The sequence below is a fragment of the Acanthochromis polyacanthus genome, chromosome 20, assembly GCF_021347895.1.
Source record: "Acanthochromis polyacanthus isolate Apoly-LR-REF ecotype Palm Island chromosome 20, KAUST_Apoly_ChrSc, whole genome shotgun sequence".
NCBI lineage: Eukaryota > Metazoa > Chordata > Actinopteri > Pomacentridae > Acanthochromis > Acanthochromis polyacanthus.
Window position 1 is genome coordinate 4,006,376 of NC_067132.1, and position 19,222 is coordinate 4,025,597.

The following is a 19,222-nucleotide window of genomic DNA, read 5'->3' on the forward strand; positions in this document are numbered from 1 at the left end:
GGGTTAAGGCCAATATTCCGGTTTCTGAAACATTTGGAATAACCCGTTTACATGCCTAAACAGACAGAGTTACTCCTGTTTACATGATCAGCGTAATCAATTGGGATATTCCCATCCAAACCGGGAGGCACAGACAACATCATGACGCAAATTGTGTATTTCCGGTGGGTCATGCCCCAGACGCGGCATACAAGTAGTTGCCGTATTCAAAAGACCAAGATTCCTTTCGGATGAAACATGCGCAGAACGCAAATTAATGTTTCTTTCTATGGGGATATTCCGATGCGTGTTTATATGACGAGATATTCGGGTTAGAAAAGGAGTAACCCAGGGGTCTTATTTGGGTCTTAAAAACCGGAATATGAGCTTATTCGGGTTTTTGCGGGTGTTAACATGGCCGTACGCAACCGGGTTATTACTAATATTACGGTTAAGAAAGGGTTATTGACTGCATATAAATGTAGTCAGTGGTGACCTGTCCAGGGTGTCCCCTGCCTTCACCCGAGTCAGCTGGGATAGACTCCAGCACCCCCCATGACCCCAGTGAGGATAAAGCAGTGTATAGAGAATGGATGGATGGATGGATGGATGGATGGATGGATGGATGGTTGAGTGTACACAAGCATAATCATGGAGAAGACTGCTGACTGCTGACATTCAAAGGTACACGGCTGAAAGGAAAAGGTGCACAAGCAAAATGGATGAGTGCAAACTAGAGAGGATGATCTGGAAAAGCAGATTCAGGAATGTGAAAGAGATTCACTAACAAGTGAGGCTGGAACCAAAACATTAAAAGCCACCAAGCACAGATGTGTCCAGGAAATGGGATAGAAGGGTCAAATTCCTATTTTCAAGTCACTCTTGAACACCCAACAACGTCAGAAGCATCTTACCTAGGCTAAGCAGAGAAAGACCTGGGGCCTCATTTATAAAGCTTGCGTACGCACAAAACAGGGCTAGAAAGTGGCGTACGACACTTTCTACGCAATGGTTGTGATTTATAAAAACAAACTTGGCGTGAGAATGTGTGCACCGGTGCACCAACCTTGATTCTTGATGCTTCCTTACGCACAAAACAGGGCGTAAATCACAAACTTTGCGTAGAAAGTGGCGTACGCTGTGGACGTTGTGATTTCTAAAACAAACTTGGCGTGAGAATGTGCGCACCGGTGCACCAACTTTGATGCTTGCTTAAGCACATTTTGGAGACAGAGGGAACGGCAGTGCCGGAGGATGAAGTGGTGAATTGAAACCAGATTGATCTCAAACCTTTATTGTTATCATATATTAGACTTGTAGAGCCGGATAATCATAAATCCTCATTGTTGTAGATGTTCATATAGTGCGTCATTCGGCCGACGACTGTATTTGCAGAACTATGTTCATCTATCAACAGGGGCGGATTGAACGTTATTTCATTCGGTCGTTTGACCGAAGGGCCGGTCCACATCTGGGCCGGTGCAGTGATCTTTATTAAATAATTTTGTTTACTGATCACCCGGAGCCCGTATGGCTCATTTGCAGGGTGGTCTCTGACGCAGTGGCCCGGGTTCGATTCCTGCCCGTGGAACTTTTATGCATGTCTTCTCCCTACTCTTCTCCCCATTTCCTGTCACTCTTCACTGCAACTATCACAGTAAAAAGGCAAAAAAAAGTAAAGAATTTTGTTTATTTATCCATATGCAGCCGAATGGGATGAGCGTCCAACCATTAATCAGTCCTGTACAGGCACGCAGGCACACATGCTTCACACCACAACCCCCGAGTGAAAATGAATTTGTCTATGTGAACCGAAAAAATGTACATTCAATCAGTGTACAAATTATTTGTACATCGGACATGATCATAACAAATTTAGTGGCAGGGTGGCCTGGGTCAACACATGATTCATTCATCCTGACGCACAGCAGTGAACAGACTGCAGGGGGCGCTGTGTAAAATGCCGTGGATCAGCAGCTTATTTATATACAGATACATTCATGAGTTACTTTGCATTGACCATTCATGGTAAAATGTGGGTGTGTTGTGGGCGGAATGTGAGGTGGATCCACCTGTGCAATCTTCCAGCTGGTGTGTGATTTATCAAGAAATTGCATGCAGCTGTGCTTACGCAAAGTTTTATAAATCAGGGGCGAAGGGCAGACGCCCATTTCGTATTTTCGGCGTACGCAAACTTTAGTATGGATCCTACGCAATGTTTTATAAATGAGGCCCCTGGACTGTTGTGAAGTGGTCCAAAGTCCTTCTTTCACATGAAAGTAAATTTTGTATTTTTGGGGGTAAATCACTTTGGTCACCAAATTTAATGCAGCCATGGACATGTGGGGCGGCATGGCTCAGTGGGTAGAGTGGCCGTCTTGTAACTGGAGGGTTGCCGGTTCGATCCTCGACCCATCGTGCTCATGTCGAGGTGTCCCTGAGCAAAACACCTAACCCCTAATTGCTCCTGATGGGTCGTGGTTAGCGCCTTGCATGGCAGCTCCCGCCATCAGTGTGTGAATGTGTGTGTGAATGGGTAAATGTGACATATCATCATGTAAAGCGCTTTGGATAAAAGCGCTATATAAATACAACCATTTACCATCTAACAGCAGCTTCTGGAGCACGGCATATTTGTGTCTGCTGAAGAGCTTTGCAGAGATTCAGAGCTTGTCTTCTAGCAGGACACCACCAAAACCACTCAGAAATGGTTCATGGACTATGGCATTACAGCGCTGCACTGGCCAGCCAACTCACCAGATCTGAACCCCTGAGAAAATCTGTGGCATAATGTCAAGAGGAGAATCCAACAATAAAGAAGAGCTGGAGTCCGCTGTGGGCATCCTCAGCAGAGCCACAGGCTGATGGCCTCCATGCCACACTGCATTTCTGCAGTAATTCCAGCAAAGGGAGCCCTGACCGAGTACTGACAGAGCATGCACAAAGATATTTTTAAGAGAATGGATATTTTCTGACTATAAACCCCTGAAACATTGTATTGTTTTGAGACTGATTTAAGGGAGTTCATGAACTGTAAGTTGTTATCATCAGAGTAAAACAAGTAAAGGCTTGAAATATCTCAGTTTTTGTATACTGAGTCTAGAATATACAGATGTTTTTCAGTTTGAGCAATATCTGATTAAAATTATTGAAACTTTTTCTCCACATTCAGATTCACATTATATGAGATGCTAAACCCAGACAAATGTGAGCAGGACACGTATAAACAAGGATAGCTTACAGGGTACTGACTGCATTACTAAAGACACAAGTTTGGAGTTTGAAAACTTCTGCATATATGTCTGGATTTGTTGATGTCACCGCCCCTTTAAAATTAGACAAGCCCTCAGTAGATGGCAGAACCACGCCCATGCACTTGCAGAGATATCTGAACGGACATACACACACACATACATACTTACCCAGCCAGCCAGATACTGAAGCGAATGCAGTAACCCCGCTGACGTACACGTCAGGCATGGTTAACGAGACTATAACGACTCTGAAGGGGGACTAATTTATCATTCGCTCTATCAAACACCAAAAATGAAACAAACAAGACAATGGGCCTATTTTTCATGTAACTGAAAATCTAATGACAAAAGAAGAAAACAGCTGCTTTTTGGTTTGGTGTAATCTCAGGCTCAGTCCAAACAGTGCAGCTGTATGTGTAAAATATAGCAGCTTAATGTTCTATGTTCTGCTTCATTTATGCCACAGGTGTAACTGCTTCACAATATTAATTAATGCTTTTTAGCTAGCATTATTTCAGTATACAAAAACAAGCTAACATTTGCTTAATCTGAAGCTCCAGGCAATCAGTTCATCTGCAAAGTGTCTCATTCTCCTGACCATAACATCGTTCTCACACGTCAGTTCATTAAGGAAATTTATAAACTGAAAATTGTCCCATACAAATTACAAGGTAGTTTCCCCTCGTTATATCACTTGATTTTCACAGATAATGGACATTGTGAAATGAAAAGTTGAAAACAGACAAATCGTCCCATTTTCTTATTTTGCTTTTGGCATTTGATGGGAAAATGGATTACGCTTCAGCAGTGTGACCCTGTGCACAGTGGTGTACCAACACTGGCCGCTAAACAGCCACAACTGAGGTACATATTAGGTCAGTTCTGGTCTGTGATGGTACCAGATGAACAGTCAGGCAATCATCAAGATGGCTTCAATTCATCCTGTGAAGGACATGAATGCATCAAAGTGCCGATCCAAACACCAATACATCTGCAAACCCATAGATCTGCTACTGTAAGCTCTACATTTACAGCCTGGAGATTTGTTCCATGTCCACACCTTATTATTGTTCTTCAAATGGTTGCACATTCCAGGTAGTCAACCATTAGTACAAAAATGGCCATATAATCGACAAGGACTGCAGTTCATCAGTGCCAAGTGTCTGTGGAAGTAGCATGAAGAATTAATGAGAATGCTATTACTTCTACTGCTGATAAAGCCATAGTTGATATAAAATAAAACTACAGACAGGTTACCCTTGATGTTTTGTCTTAGCACCACCAGCAACTAGCCATTCTGATCAGCCTCAGCAACGTGGCATGCTAACACACTAAACGATGGTGAACATGGCACACAGTCTGCCTCCAAAAAGTCAGCAGGACATTAAAGGTCCCATATTGTGGCCCTTTTTTAGAAAATTTATGAAGATCTCACATGTTCCCAGAACGTGTTTTACTACTTTTTAACTCAAAACCCTACACAGATGGTTGGTTGACCATCACTGAGCCCTAGTTTACCTCTGTTCTAAATGGATTGTTTAGCTGCTACTGTCAGGAAAGAGATTCTGTGCATCTGTGATTGACAGGATGGATGACACAAACACTGACTAGAAGGACTGTGAGACCAGGACTTTCTATCATTTCTAATTTTATCCCTGGCTGATCATTTGATTTGGAATATGTGTAAATTCTCAGTACCTCACTGATGTTTTAAATCCTCTCTCTGAACATAAAATCTGTAGGTTACTTACTGTCAGTTCACATGTCCCTTAATGGGCTGAGTTTAGGTTGCACTGAAGCACACTGGATGCGATGAAAAGACAGGAAGCAATCCAGACCTTGTTTACTGGTTTGAATGTTCCTCAGCATAGAGTTTCCACAGAGCTCTGATGTGTGGGTACTACTCAGAGGTAACATTAGCCACATTAGCCAGGCAATACGCTAACACTAATGATTTTCCTATTGCTGTGGGGACACTGCCATTGAAAATACAAGTAATCCTATGGGTCCTCAGTTCCTTAGCAGCTGGGAATGCATGAAGACAGACAGGAAATTTATTGTGCTTTACTCGAGGCTGAGGTATTTTAGAATCATCAGAAGCAGCTCTAGAAATGAAATAACCTCCTAGCACTATAAGGCAGCAGCTTATTCTGAATGGCCCATCTGGAGTCAGTGAGCAGTGACTGTTTCCTCAGTTTCTGTGTCAAAACTGCCAAATATTCTTATGGACTTGTAGAATGGCCTCATCCTAATATTTTAACAATTTTTATTTTACACCTCCAAATGTTTAGGACATGTAAAACACCACATGGAACCCTTGTTAATGGGAGCATCATTTAGTATAATCTCACCCAGAGGCCTAGAGATAGTAAGAGTTGCGACACTCCATAGGTGCCGTTGTATGCTTTCTTCCGGTCTGCTTCCGGGTTGTGGAGGCTTGTTTAGTTCCTAGCACCGCTTCGACAGTGATAGCCAATCCTCCTACCTCCTACCGGCGACGTCTGACGTTACGGTGAGCGTATTGCGTCATTTCTTGTTTCAGCACTGTGTCGTGTTGTTAGCATGGCTTCTGCTTCTGCTTCTGCCTCTTCCTCTCCCTCTCTCTCCCTCTCCTGCTCAGTGTGCCACATGTTTAGTTATTCCTCTGCCTCCTTTAGTGATAACGATATGTGTAATAAGTGCAGCCTTTTTGTAGTTCTGGAGGCGAGGCTCTCCGAATTGGAATCGCGGCTCCGCACCATGGAAAATAACCCGCTAGCAGCTAGCCAGGCCCCCTTAGCCGGTGCGGACCGCAATAGCTTAGCTAGTGTAGCCATCTGTTAGCCGTCCCTTAGCAGCGCCCGAACAGCCGGGTGGATGGGTGACAGTTCGTAGGAAAAACAGTCCTAAACTCAAGCCTGCTGTCCCGGCTCACCACAACCGCTTCATGTTTTCTAATCGTTTTTCCCCGCTCAGCGACACACCCGCTGAGAAACCAACTCTGATCATTGGCAGCTCCATAGTCAGAAACGTGAAGCTAGCGACACCAGCGACCATAGTTAAATGCCTCCCAGGGGCCAGAGCGGGCGACATAGAAGCAAATTTGAAACTGCTGGCTAAAGATAATCGTAAATATAGTAAGATTGTTATTCACGTCGGCGGTAACGACACCCGGTTACGCCAATCGGAGGTCACCAAAATTAGCGTGGCATCGGTGTGTACTTTCGCCAAAACCATGTCGGACTCTGTAGTTTTCTCTGGACCCTTGCCTGATCTGACCAGCGATGACATGTTTAGCCGCATGTCGTCGTTTCGCCGCTGGTTGTCTGTGGTGTCCATCAAACGACGTGGGCTTTATTGATAATTGGAGCTCTTTTTGGGGAAAACCTGGTCTGATTAGGAGAGACGGCATCCATCCCACTTTGGCTGGTGCAGCTCTCATTTCTAGGAATATGGCTGATTTTATTAGTACTCCTAAAGCATGACAACCCAGAGTTAAGACCAGGATGCAGAGTTGTAGTCTTACACACCTCTCTGCAGTTTCCTCACAGCTGTCACCCTCCAGTAATTCAGTTAACTTTATTGAGACTGTGTCTGTCCCCCGACCACCAAAATTCAATAAATTACACAAATCAAAAATATACAAAAGAAATAGTAACCACAAAATTTAATAAAAATTAATACCACTATTTCAACAGACACAGAGACAGGAAAATTAAATGTGGTCTGTTAAATATTAGATCTCTCTCGTCTAAATCTCTGCTAGTAAATGAGTTGATAACTGATCACCAGATTGATTTGTTCTGTTTGACTGAAACCTGGTTGCAGCAGGAAGAATTTGTTAGCCTAAACGAATCAACTCCCCCTAGTCATATTAACTGTCATATTCCTCGAATCACAGGCCGAGGAGGAGGAGTAGCAGCAATCTACCATTCTAGTTTAAAAATTGAACCAGAGGCCTAAACCTGATTACAGCTCATTTGAAAATCTCACTCTTAGTCTCTCTCATCCAAATTTGAAAGCTCAGAAACCAGTTTTATTTGTTGTTATATATCGTCCCCTGCTCCTTATTCTGAGTTTTATCTCAATTCTCAGACTTTTTATCTGATTAGTGCTCAGTTCAGACAAAGTTATTATTGTGGGTGACTTTAACATTCATGTTGACGTAGACAGCGACAGCCTTACAAACAGCTTTTAATTCACTATTAGACTCAATTGGGTTTTCTCACATGTAAATAACCCAACTCATAGGTTTTAATCACACTCTTGACCTTGTCCTGACTTATGGCATAGAAATTGAAGAGTTAACAGTAGTTCCCCAGAACCCTCTTCTTTCTGACCATTTTTATGATAATATTTCAATTTAAAGTAAAGGATTGTTTAGCAGCTGAGAACAAATATCATTACAGTAGGTGTTTGTCTGACAATTCAGTATCTAAATTTAAGGAAATAATACCCTCACTGTTACTTCAGCAACATTTACTGATAAATCAGAAGGCAATTATTATTATTTTACCCCACAGAAGTGGATTATTATGTTAATATTGCTTCAGCCTCACTGCATACAACTCTTGATAGTGTTGCACCTGTAAAAAAAGAAGTTATATCTCAGAGAAGACTTGCTCCTTGGTATAATTCCCAGCTGCGGACTTTAAACAGGCATCCCGAAAGCTGAAAGAAAGTGTATTCCACTAATTCAGAGGAAGTGTATGTGGCTTGGAAAAATAGTCTAGTAATCTATAAAAAAGCTCTTCGTAATGCCAGGACAACTTATTATTCATCTTTAATAGATGAGAACAAGAACAACCCTAGGTTTCTCTTTAGCACTGTAGCCAGGCTGACAAAGAGTCAGAGCTCTGTTGAACCTTGTATTCCCTTTAGCTTTAACCAGTAACGACTTCATGAGCTTCTTTACACATAAAATAGTTATGATTAGAGATCAAATTAATCTGGCCCTTCCTACAAATGTCACAGATGCTTTTGAATTGGCTGTTAGACCTGATGAATCTTTAGAATTCTTCACTCCTATATGTCTCTCTGAACTAATTTCAACAGTTTCTACATCCAAACCATCAACATGTCTTTAGATCCTATCCAACTAGACTCTTCAAGGAGATTTTACCTTAATTATTCTCTTCAATGTTAGATCTGATTAATCTCTCTACTAGTAACAGGCTATGTACCGACAGGCTTTTAAGGTTTGCTGTCATCAAAACCCTTTGCTTAAAAACGCCCACTTTAGATCCAGATGTGTTAGCTAACTATAGACCGAATCCCACCTACCATTTCTTCTCTAAAATTCTGGAAAGAACAGTTGCAAATCAATTATGTGAACACTTACAAAGGAAATAATTTGTTTGAAATGTTTCAGTCAGGCTTCAGAGTGCATCATAGCACAGAAACAGCTCTATTGGAAAGTTACTAATGACCTTTCTCATAGCATCAGATAATGGACTAGTCTCTATACTTGTTTTGTTAGATCTTAGTGCAGCGTTTTGACACAATCGACCACAAATTTTATTACAGCGTCTAGAACATTCAGTTGGCATTCAAGGGGACAGCACTGGACTGGTTTAAATCCTACTTATCAGATAGGTTCCAGTTTGTGCGATGTCAACGAATAACTCTTCTGAGCATACTGAATGGTTAATCAGGAGTTCCTCAAGGTTCTTGTCTTAGGACCGATAACTTTTCAACATATACATGCTTCCTTTAGGCAATATTTATTAAGGAAGCATGTATTAAGCTTCCATTGTTCCATGGCAGATGACACGACAATGTATTTTATCTATGAAGCCAGATGAAACTGATCAGTTAGCTAGACTGCAGATTGTCTTAAGGACATTAAACCTGGATGACTTTTAACTTCCTACTGCTAAATTCAACAAAACTGAAGTCATTGTATTTGGCCCCAAACATCTTAGAACTCGCTTTCAAAGCAAATAGTTACTCTGGATGGCATCAACGTTGGCCTCCAGTACTACTGTGAGGAATCTTGGAGTTATTTTTGACCAGGACATGTCCTTTAACTCACACATAAAGCAGTCTGTAGGAACTTCCTTTTTTCACCTGCGTAATATTGTAAAAATCAGGAACATTCTGTCTCAGAGTGATGCAGAAAATTAGTTCATGCTTTGTTACTTCCAGGCTTGACTATTGCAATTCCTTATTATCGGGGTTTGTCCAAATGCTCTCTCAAACATCTACAGTTGATCCAAAACGCTGCTGCGAGAGTACTGACAGGAGTTAGCAAAAGAGATCATATTTCCCTATACTTGCCTTCTCTTCACTGGCTTCCTGTTAAATCCAGAATAGAATTAAAATCCTTCTTCTGACAGTATAAAGCTCTTATAACCAATCTCCCTCATATCTTAAGATCTGATAGTACCTTATTATCCAGTAGAACTCTTCGCTCTCAAGCTGCAGGCTTACTTGTTGTTCCTAGAATTTCTAAAAGTAGAATGGGAGGCAGAGCCTTCAGTTATCAGGCGCCTCTCCTGTGGAACCTGCTCCCAGTTTGGGTTCGGGAGGCAGACAACCTCTCTATTTTAAGACCAGGCTTAAAACGTTCCTTTTTGACAAATCTTATAGTTGGGGCTGACTGGGTGACCCACAGGGGGTTCGGCTTGTGTCTTCATTGCACAGGCTGACTCCCTCTTGGACGTCCCCTGTCGTTCTGCTCTAGTCATGCTGCTATAGGCCTAAGCTGCTGGGGGACTTCTCTTGATGCACTGAGCCCTTCTCTATCTACCTTTACATTAATATGTATACCGTTATTGCAGTACATTCACTCTGTTTCCCCTGTGCTATTTCTCCGAGTGTCCCCTGGTCCCAGACTGGATGCTTCAGATCTGGCGGTTGATGTTCCACCAGCTGGTCCAGTCTCCATCATGTCCACTGTGGGATGCTGCTGCTGACCTTCCTCCAGCCCTCTGCTTCCAACTCCCTTTTTCCACCAGTCAACTCTGGCATTGCCTTCAACTATACGTTATGCTAACTTACATACTGTTTGAATTTTACTGCTAGCTATAATGGAGTATGTTTAATGTCAGAGCCGTACATCATAAGAGTAAATTATGAGTCAGTTTTCAATGTTAGCTTATACTTTGTCCTGTGTCACATATCCTGTCATGCATGTATCCAAATGTGTGTTGTGTTTTCCTTGCTTCCCACCCCTCCCTCTTCTCCCCTCCCTCCCCCTTGCCTCTTCTGTCCTTCTCAACCCGCCCGGCCAGCAGGCAGATGGGTCCCCCTATATAGAGCCGTGGTTCCTGCTCGAGGTTTTCCCTGTTAAAAGGGTGGTTTTTCCTTGGCCACTTGTCGCCTTTGGGCTTTCTCTGGGGTTCAGGCATATGGGTTCTGTAAAGCGTCTTGAGACGAGTTGACTGTAATTGACGCTATATAAATAAATTGAATTGAATGTGAATTGAATTGAATAGCCACCGTTCATTTGCACTGCAGGTCGCTGAGTATATATGGAGGTAAGTTGATGAAATGCCTGCCTCTTTTGAATTGTCAACTGCCTATATTTTATCAGAGGCTCTTTATGATGCATATGCTGAGCTTTATTTGTATTTGCGCAGCGTAATTATATATATTTTTTATCTTGGTAGACTACCGAATTTCTGCTACTTTTTTTAGCTCGACTCTGCTGTTAGCTGTGAAGTTATCTCCAGGGATATATTGACGGATTAATTGTTGATGAGTCGCTACCTCTTTTTAATTTTAACGTCTTTATATTATATCAGAAGCCCTTTGTGGTGCATACATTTATCTGTATTTGTGAATATTGGCAGATGACCGACTTTCAGGCATTGCCTTGTGCTTGTTAGCTCTTCTTTGAAAGCTACCTAGCTACATCGCTACCTCTTTTTAATTGTCAAGACTACGTCCTTTATATGAGACCCTTTATAATGCATAAAATTATACTTGTAAGTATTTAACAAATATATTTATTAATATCTATCGTATCTATCTATCCGCCAGTATCCCGAGAGCCCTCACTGAAGACACGAAGACCCTCATCAAAGAGTACTAAGTAAGTGTATGGCAACCTGCATTCTTTACATCAAAATGTTTTGAATTTATTATATACAGATTACAATTTGATGTTTACATCAACTAATTCAACAAATAATCAGACTCAAAATTGATTACTATGTACATTACAGAATTTTGGACAACAAAATGGTACTAACAGATTGAAAATTGATGTACAACTGATGCACACAAAATAATAAGAACAATAACAATAATAATAATAATAATAAATATTATTAATAATTAATAAAAAGAATAAACAAAATTTCTGTTCTTTTTTCTAGGCCAGGAATTAGAGGCTTACAGATGCACAACACATTTTAAATCATTTTCATCCCTCATGGTTGCTGGTGCTGGGGACAGCTGCTGGTGCCTGCTGGCGGCGACTGCTGGCTGTGGCCACTGAGGGACACTGGATTCTGCGGGCACTGTGCTTGGATTTGAGAGGCCGAGTATGTCCATGACAACGAGAAAGGTATTTGGCAGTGGCCTTACTGTTGTGACCTTCGGTGAGGAAGTCTGCCCAGTTTTTGTTGCCTTTTTTGTGTGACTCTTGCTGCCAAGGTGTCCTTTGTCACGGATATTTATCTTCCTCTCAGCCCTGATGCACTTCGATTGAATTCTCGATCTCAGCCTGATGTAAGTTGTCGCAATTTTTTTTTCAACTCATGGCATGAGGGATGGTTGCTGTTCAGACTCATGGCCTCTCTTTCCAGCTCTGCCACGACATTGGGGGATTCCATGAGGGATTCATTTGTGACCGAACGGAACAGCTGCTCCACATCCTTCAAGAGAGTGAAGACTTCATCCGATGGCCGGTATAATGCACCCTTTTTGAACTCTTTCATCTCCAGCAACACAGCTCTCTGACTTGTGACGTTGGCAGGTACTTCAACCAGTGCACAATGGTATTCCTCACAAAGTGAGAAGCTGATGACCCTCTTCACTATGTATCCTGCCAGGTGGTAAAGTACACAGGAATCTGTCTTTGTGAAGTTAGATGGTGACGGGTCTGCCAGCTGCTCAAGTCTCACAATATCAGAGGCATTGCAGATGCTGGTTTGGATGTCCAGGAAGTCCGCCATGTGGTCTGCGGCATCATCCTGATAACTACCTGTATGACTGGTCGAGAGGAACTGCCCGACAGTGACAGCCCGGAGTCCATAGTGGAACTCCACAGGTGTCGGAACAGGGTTCCTCTGTCGAATGCAGGAGAAAGTATTTTCGAGGCAGTCTTGAGTGAACCTGCTTGTAAGTACAAATTTGTGCCCTTTACTCAACAGGTCCTGCTGGACCTCCAGTATTGTTTTTGTGGCCATCACCAGGCCGGTCTGGACTGTTTTCCAGCTTCCCTAGGGACCAATCTTTAGGCCCCGAAAAAGATGGATGGAGTCGTGGAGGAAACTGATGGCTTTTTCATACTCTTCCATCTTTAATTGACTGAGGGCGGTGACAACATGCTGGGATGACATGAGGTCAAACCAGTGGTCCACCCTCTCCAAAAACCATGATGTTGTCAGGTAGGACTCTGGTCTGCGCTCCTCCTTCACCATATACCTCAGAGCGGCACTTGTAGCTTTGCTGAAGACATGCATTGCTGAACTAACCTTCATTTTCTCAAAATGGCCAGGCTCTAGGATACCCCTGGATAGATTGGGTGCCAGCTTAAGTGCCATGCTCTCTTGGAAGGACACTAAATCCTTTAAAGGGGCAACAGAGACCGCACTGGATGGCAAGTGCTCCTTTTCCACCACATCCTGTGGTATGGTGATGATGTGACCACAAACAATAGCACTCTTTAAGTTCTTGACAAGATGAGGAACATCGGGCATGGAATAAAGGTGCTTGTCTGGCACAACAGGATGCTGGATCCATGGCTGGTCATATGTCACCCCAAAGGACTTCCACATTGCTCTGTTGGGGCTCCCCATGTCTGTGGTAACATTCAGCACATGAAGCCCCACAGATGCCATGGCTTCAACAATGCTGACTACGATGGGCTTGTAAACTGCGCCATCGGTGGAATTGCCACTATAGTGGTAAGCCACAACTTGTTTCCACCGTGTTGTTGCTCCAGCCAGCATAAACACCAGTGCATGTGTGGCTTGTTCTTTGTGTTCAGGCAGCGTTACATCACCAAAGAGCCGTCCTGTCCCCATGTGGAGCTCCACGCCAGGAGTAATGGCCATCTCATCCAAGGAGAGTACACATTCTCTCTCCATTTCAGTCAGAACATCTGTCTTCAGCTTCAACATCTGAAACACCTCCCCCAAAACTCCTGGCTCCAGCTTTACATGCTGCATCCTCCTTTGCAGCGTGCGAATGTTTGGCAGTGGAATCTGCATTTGCTGGAGGGTTTTATAACCAGTGGTGCCAGCGGTAAACTGTATTTGAATTGCTTTTTTAATTGTTTCCTTTCCCCACCGAATTCCTCTCTTTTTTTAGCTGTCCCAGGGCTCTAATTTGGTCTTTTGTGAACATTTCTGTAAACTTTTGATTAGCTAATTTGTTCTTTTTCATTTCAGAAATAAGTTTTTTTTGTTGTTTAAGAGCTCTCTCTGCTCTCTTTCTCATTTTTTTTTCCCTTTTGAGTTGTCTCATTAATTTTTCGACAGTTGCCCTATCAGTCCCTTGCAGTGTGGTCCCTGGAGCATCTGGCCCTGGCGTTGTGGTGTCATCATTGCTGGCCCCTGACTGACTCGCCCTCTGCAAACTCATCCCTAGATCACCTGCCTTTGGGAAACTGGCGTCTGCTGTCATGTCCCTTGCCACCTCAATTTCTCCCTCAATATCTGTAACAGTAACAAGGTAATCATGCTGTTATATGCATTTTGCATTTACATTTGCACCTACTGTCATTTCCAATTTAAGGGTGCACTACACTCCTATAGAATATAAATGAATCCAGATGCATTAAGTACGGAATTACTGTAACATGAATAAAATCATCCGTCACTAGGGCACCGCCATGTTACAATAATCTATCTGGTGATATCTTAAAGTTGGTTTTCCTCTTTTATTGTATCCACAGTCCAATTATTGAAATGTATTTAAACTTTTTAGATCACTAAAAATAAACACATCTGAAAACACATATATGAACAGAGGTTTATGGTTACAAGGTACAAGGTTATGGTTGTATACTTTGTTTTTTTGCCTTTTGTCATTTTTCTTTGCAGACTGTTTTCACCTATAACTCCAGAGTGGAGAACAGCAGAGTGGAACCAACCCCTTGTTGTTACCAGATAGCATCTTGTAGAAACATGGCGGTGCTCTAGTGTCGAAAAGACAATACACTTTTTAGGTTTTTTGTTTTTAGTAACTTGCGCATTGGGTAAGAAAGCGAGCTCATATTGTTTAGCATTCCATGCATTAATTTCCTTAGGAGTGTAAGTCTATCCTTGGATTACTTGACATGGGAAATGTTGTTAGTCGCATGTATCGTACCAAAGTTTAACTTGCAGTATGTGTGATCCATTACACTCAGGGTTGGAGGCACCCTTTCAAAAGGGAGTTTCCTCCTCTTCGGCTTAGGCCGATGAATGGAGACTGTTGGAACAGCATCTGGCCTCAACCTTAATTTGCCTCCTGCTTTTGTGGCAGTGAATTGGTCATCCTCAAAGTGTACCTGTAGGTAGGTTTGTAAGATCAGTTTCCATTACAATTCAAATGTCATCAAAAAGTCATAATCTGTGATGCTCTTTGAAGTGCTAGCAAGTAATGTCCCTTCTGTGAACGTTACCTACATGACATAGTTTTTTGTTGTTGCTGGCCCTTGTCATTTGCAGGTTTTTTCGGCTGACCATTGCCATCCATTTTTTCTGCCGTTCTTGGTCCTTGGGAAATCCATACATACGGTAACCCTTCCCGGACCGATTAGAGCACCCAAATGCTGCACAGCCAACCATGGTATGACCACTGATCTATAAAAAAGTTAGGTGTAACCAGTCAACCATGATACCATTGAACATCACAAAGCTTGTGACAAGTTTTCCTTAACCAGCCCCTGACTTTTGTGAATAGGTAAGAGATCAGGGTTCATGACTAATAGAGGTAATAAGGTAATTGCATGTTTGCAACATTATAATACGCTACCCGGTGTGCAAAGTGTTGAATCTGTTCTCTCCCTATTTTACTTCATCTACTTTTTAGTGTCCAGGACACACATGAAGAGGATGTCTCCCCACACACAAGTCATTTGATTATTTTTTTTATTATTTCAAAAATAATTGTAAAAAATAACATATTGTTGTTTCTCCCATTGTCAATAAAACATACTATTTCATTCATCAAAGCATAATGAGTTGTTATTCTTGAATATATATTTTGTGTATGCCTTAAAATGGTTATAGTGAGTCAACTCCTGCCTCATCAGAAGTGGCTGGACACTATCTGCTGAATGGACTGTTGTTACTCTGCTTTTCAATAACTCCCAGACTACGGGTAAGTGAATCAGAGAAATATAGACATTGTCTGGAAATACAATAATCCAGATGGGCAAAAATTAACATCTTCAATCTTGTGTGTCTTCATTTGCACAGCTGACTCCCTCTTGGACGTCCCTTCGTTCTGCCTCTAGTCATGCTGCTATAGGCCTATAGGCTGCTGGGGGACTTCTCTTGATGCACTGAGCCCTTCTCTATCTACCTTTACATTTAATATGTATACCGTTATTGCAGTACATTCACTCTGTTTCCCCCTGTGCTATTTCTCTGAGTGTCCCTGGTCCCAGAGCTGGATGCTTCAGATCTGCGGTTGATGTTCCACCAGCTGGTCCAGTCTCCATCATGTCCACTGTGGGATGCTGCTGCTGACCTTCCTCCAGCCCTCTGCTTCCAACTCCCTTTTTCCACCAGTCAACTCTGCATTATCTTCACTATACTTGTTATGCTAACTTACATACTGTTTGAATTTCACTGCTAGCTATATATGGAGTATGTTTAATGTCAGAGCCGTACATCATCAGAGTAAATTATGAGTCAGTTTTCAATGTTAGCTTATACTTTGTCTGTGTCACATCCTGTCATACATGTATCCAAATGTGTGTTGTACTTTCCTTGCTTTCCCACCCCTCCCTCTTCTCCCATCCCTCCCCCTTGCCCTCCTCTGTCCTTCTCAACCCGCCGGCCGCAGGGCAGATGGGTCCCCCCTATATAGAGCCGGGTTCTGCTCGAGGTTTCTTCCCTGTTAAAAGGGTGTTTTTCCTTGCCACTGTCGCCTTTGGGCTTTCTCTGGGGGTCAGGCATATGGGTTCTGTAAAGCGTCTTGAGACGAGTTGACTGTAATTGACGCTATATAAATAAAATTGAATTGAATTGAATCAATCATCTTACATTTCTGTGTAAAAGTCGATTTTCCATGCTAACACGAATGTGAAACATTCCAAACTCCAAAACCCCAAAAGTGTCTTTAATATGTCACCTTTCGGCTCAAAATGTAAAACTGACATTTACATACATACTCCAATGAATTAATAATCAAACAAGTACTTGGAGGTGTGATCTTATTCCTTTTTTACCGTGAAGTATAATCGTGGCTCTCAGTCCCATAGAAGGAAATGACAGCGCTGCCTGTTTGGAACTATTCAGGCTTACATGAACCACGTGACCGCCCCGCTGCCAGAGCATGAGTGTTGCAACTCTTACTATCTCGAGGGCTCTGATCTCACCCTAGAAAGAAAGCCCGCCCAAAGCCATGTGATTGACAGCTCAGTCCATCAAGTAAAAGCAATGACAAAAGAAAAAAGCAATGACAAAATGTTAAAAGAAAGAAAAGGGAAAAGAGGGAAGCAAAAACAAAATTTATAAAAAAAAATACTAAAAATATTTCATTTTTTTATTTATTCCTCTTAATATCTACAATTTTATTCCTTAACTTTTTTAACAGATTTATTTTATTTATTATTTTATTTATTCTTCTTTATATTTACACATTTATTTCCATATTTTTTAATTTATTCTTCTTTATATTTACACATTTATTTTCTTATCATTTTATTTACTCTTCTTTATCTTTACACATTTATTTCCTATTTTTATAACACTCATTTTTTATTTATTCATATTTAAATGTACACATTTATTTTTTATTTTTTATTTATTCCTCTTTATATATATACAATTTTATTTCCATATTTTAACAGATTTATTTTTATTTATTTCTTTTATTTATTCCTTTTACACTTATTTCTAATTTTATAACAGATTTATTTTTTTTTATTCTCTTATCTTACACATTTATTTCTAATTTTATAACAGATTATTTTTTATTTATTCTTCTTTAATTACACATTCATTTTTTTATTTATCTGTTTTTTTTTTTTTTTTTTTTTTTTTTTTTTTTTTTTTTTTTTTTTTTTTTTTTTTATTTTTTTTTTTTTTTTTTTTTTTTTTTTTTTTTTTTTTTTTTTTTTTTTTTTTTTTTTTTTTTTTTTTTTTTTTTTTTTTTTTTTTTTTTTTTTTTTAATTTTTTCCAATTTATGCTTTTATTTATTCCTCTTTATATTTACACATTTATTTCCTAATTTTATAACAGATGTATTTATGTATTCCTTATTTTTTGAGCATCTTTATTATGATACTCCTGTGATTCCACAGATTTTGCCTTTGTACGACATGCATGTAAAAGTCTATATTATTGTAAAAGGAAACTCAGAGATGCAGTTAGAAGACATTTTTGTCAGTCTGTCAGAAGTCCTAAAAACACTGCAGTAAATCATCACAATATTTTGTATGAGTTCTGAATGCTTAGGCAGCTGGCAGGAAACAACAACAACAAAAAGTAAACTGGCAGTGAAAGCAACAAGATAACGGGATAGGGGACTGGCAGATGTTTGGACCAATTCATTTTAATGACATGCTAATCTTCCGTGCTGAGCACAGTCACAGAGAAATGCGAACGCAGGTCTTCTCAATGATTCTAATCTCACAGATAAATGAAATGACAGCTTCATCCATCTGCAGCACGCTTTATATAACCTACCACCCTGCTGCAGAAAGAAGAGAACAAACACTCAGGCACTTTAAAAATATAAAAGGAACAGTATGTACAATTTATAAGCATCCCTCAAGTGTTGCAAGAATCTTAAATGATGTAAGAGGAGAGCGATTTTACACAATAAAGCCCCCCGCCCCCGCCCAACCATGATGAGCCTGAAAGATACAGCTTACATTTACAAAGTGGATCCACATCTGATTACAGGTCTGATACGAGAAGGCTTCAGCCTCTGTGTGAGGGTGTGGAAGCTATTTTAATACACCTCAGTGCCTTTTAAGACAGAGAGGCAGAGTGATCTAACACAGTTAGTGTGGCTGCACAGAGAAACAGGGAAGTGTAGAGGAGGTTCTGTCAGTGCTTAGAGTTGGTCTGGTAGGGGAGGTTTAGGAAGCGCCATCATGTGATGTCAGTCACTCAGGAGTGTTTATGGAAATGCTGCTTCATGCTCCTCAGTAGAGCTAACCAGGAACTTGTTTGACAAATGCTTTTATACATTTTGATGCAGTAAAATGAATGTTTCCCAATAGGCTTACCTGTACTATAGAAGAAAGTGAGCGCATCCCTTTCTATGTTCTGTCTTTTTGACCCCAAAGTCCTACTTTATTCTAAGCAAATCAGTCCAATCCTGCCAAGCAAAAGTGTGATATTATGTGATTACAGCCTGGTATCGTGATCTGTTTAGTTTAATTTTTGCATCTTTGAACTCTTGGGTGAGCTAGACTAGTTTTTTCCAGCGTTTCTTTTCTTTATGCAAAGGTAAGCTAATGGACTCCTGACTGTAGCTGAGTCAATACAGAACTGAGGGACTTTTTGTACCATAGGTGACATTTTTTGCTGTTTTCAGGCCTAAAATCAACATGGCCGCCTATAACCAAACACCACATGGCATTTTTACAGAAACATTCTTATAAATATAAATATATACAATTGAGTAAAATTGAAATTGAAAGTTATTTATGAAGATATTGTAGTAA

General features: G+C 41.0%; 1 protein-coding gene across 3 annotated transcripts in view; it reads right to left on the bottom strand.

The window, feature by feature from the left end:
* The window catches only part of LOC110970495 (E3 ubiquitin-protein ligase HECW1), a 148,093-nt gene that overhangs the window by 78,789 nt on the left and 50,082 nt on the right, over positions 1-19,222 (bottom strand). The window lies entirely within an intron of this gene.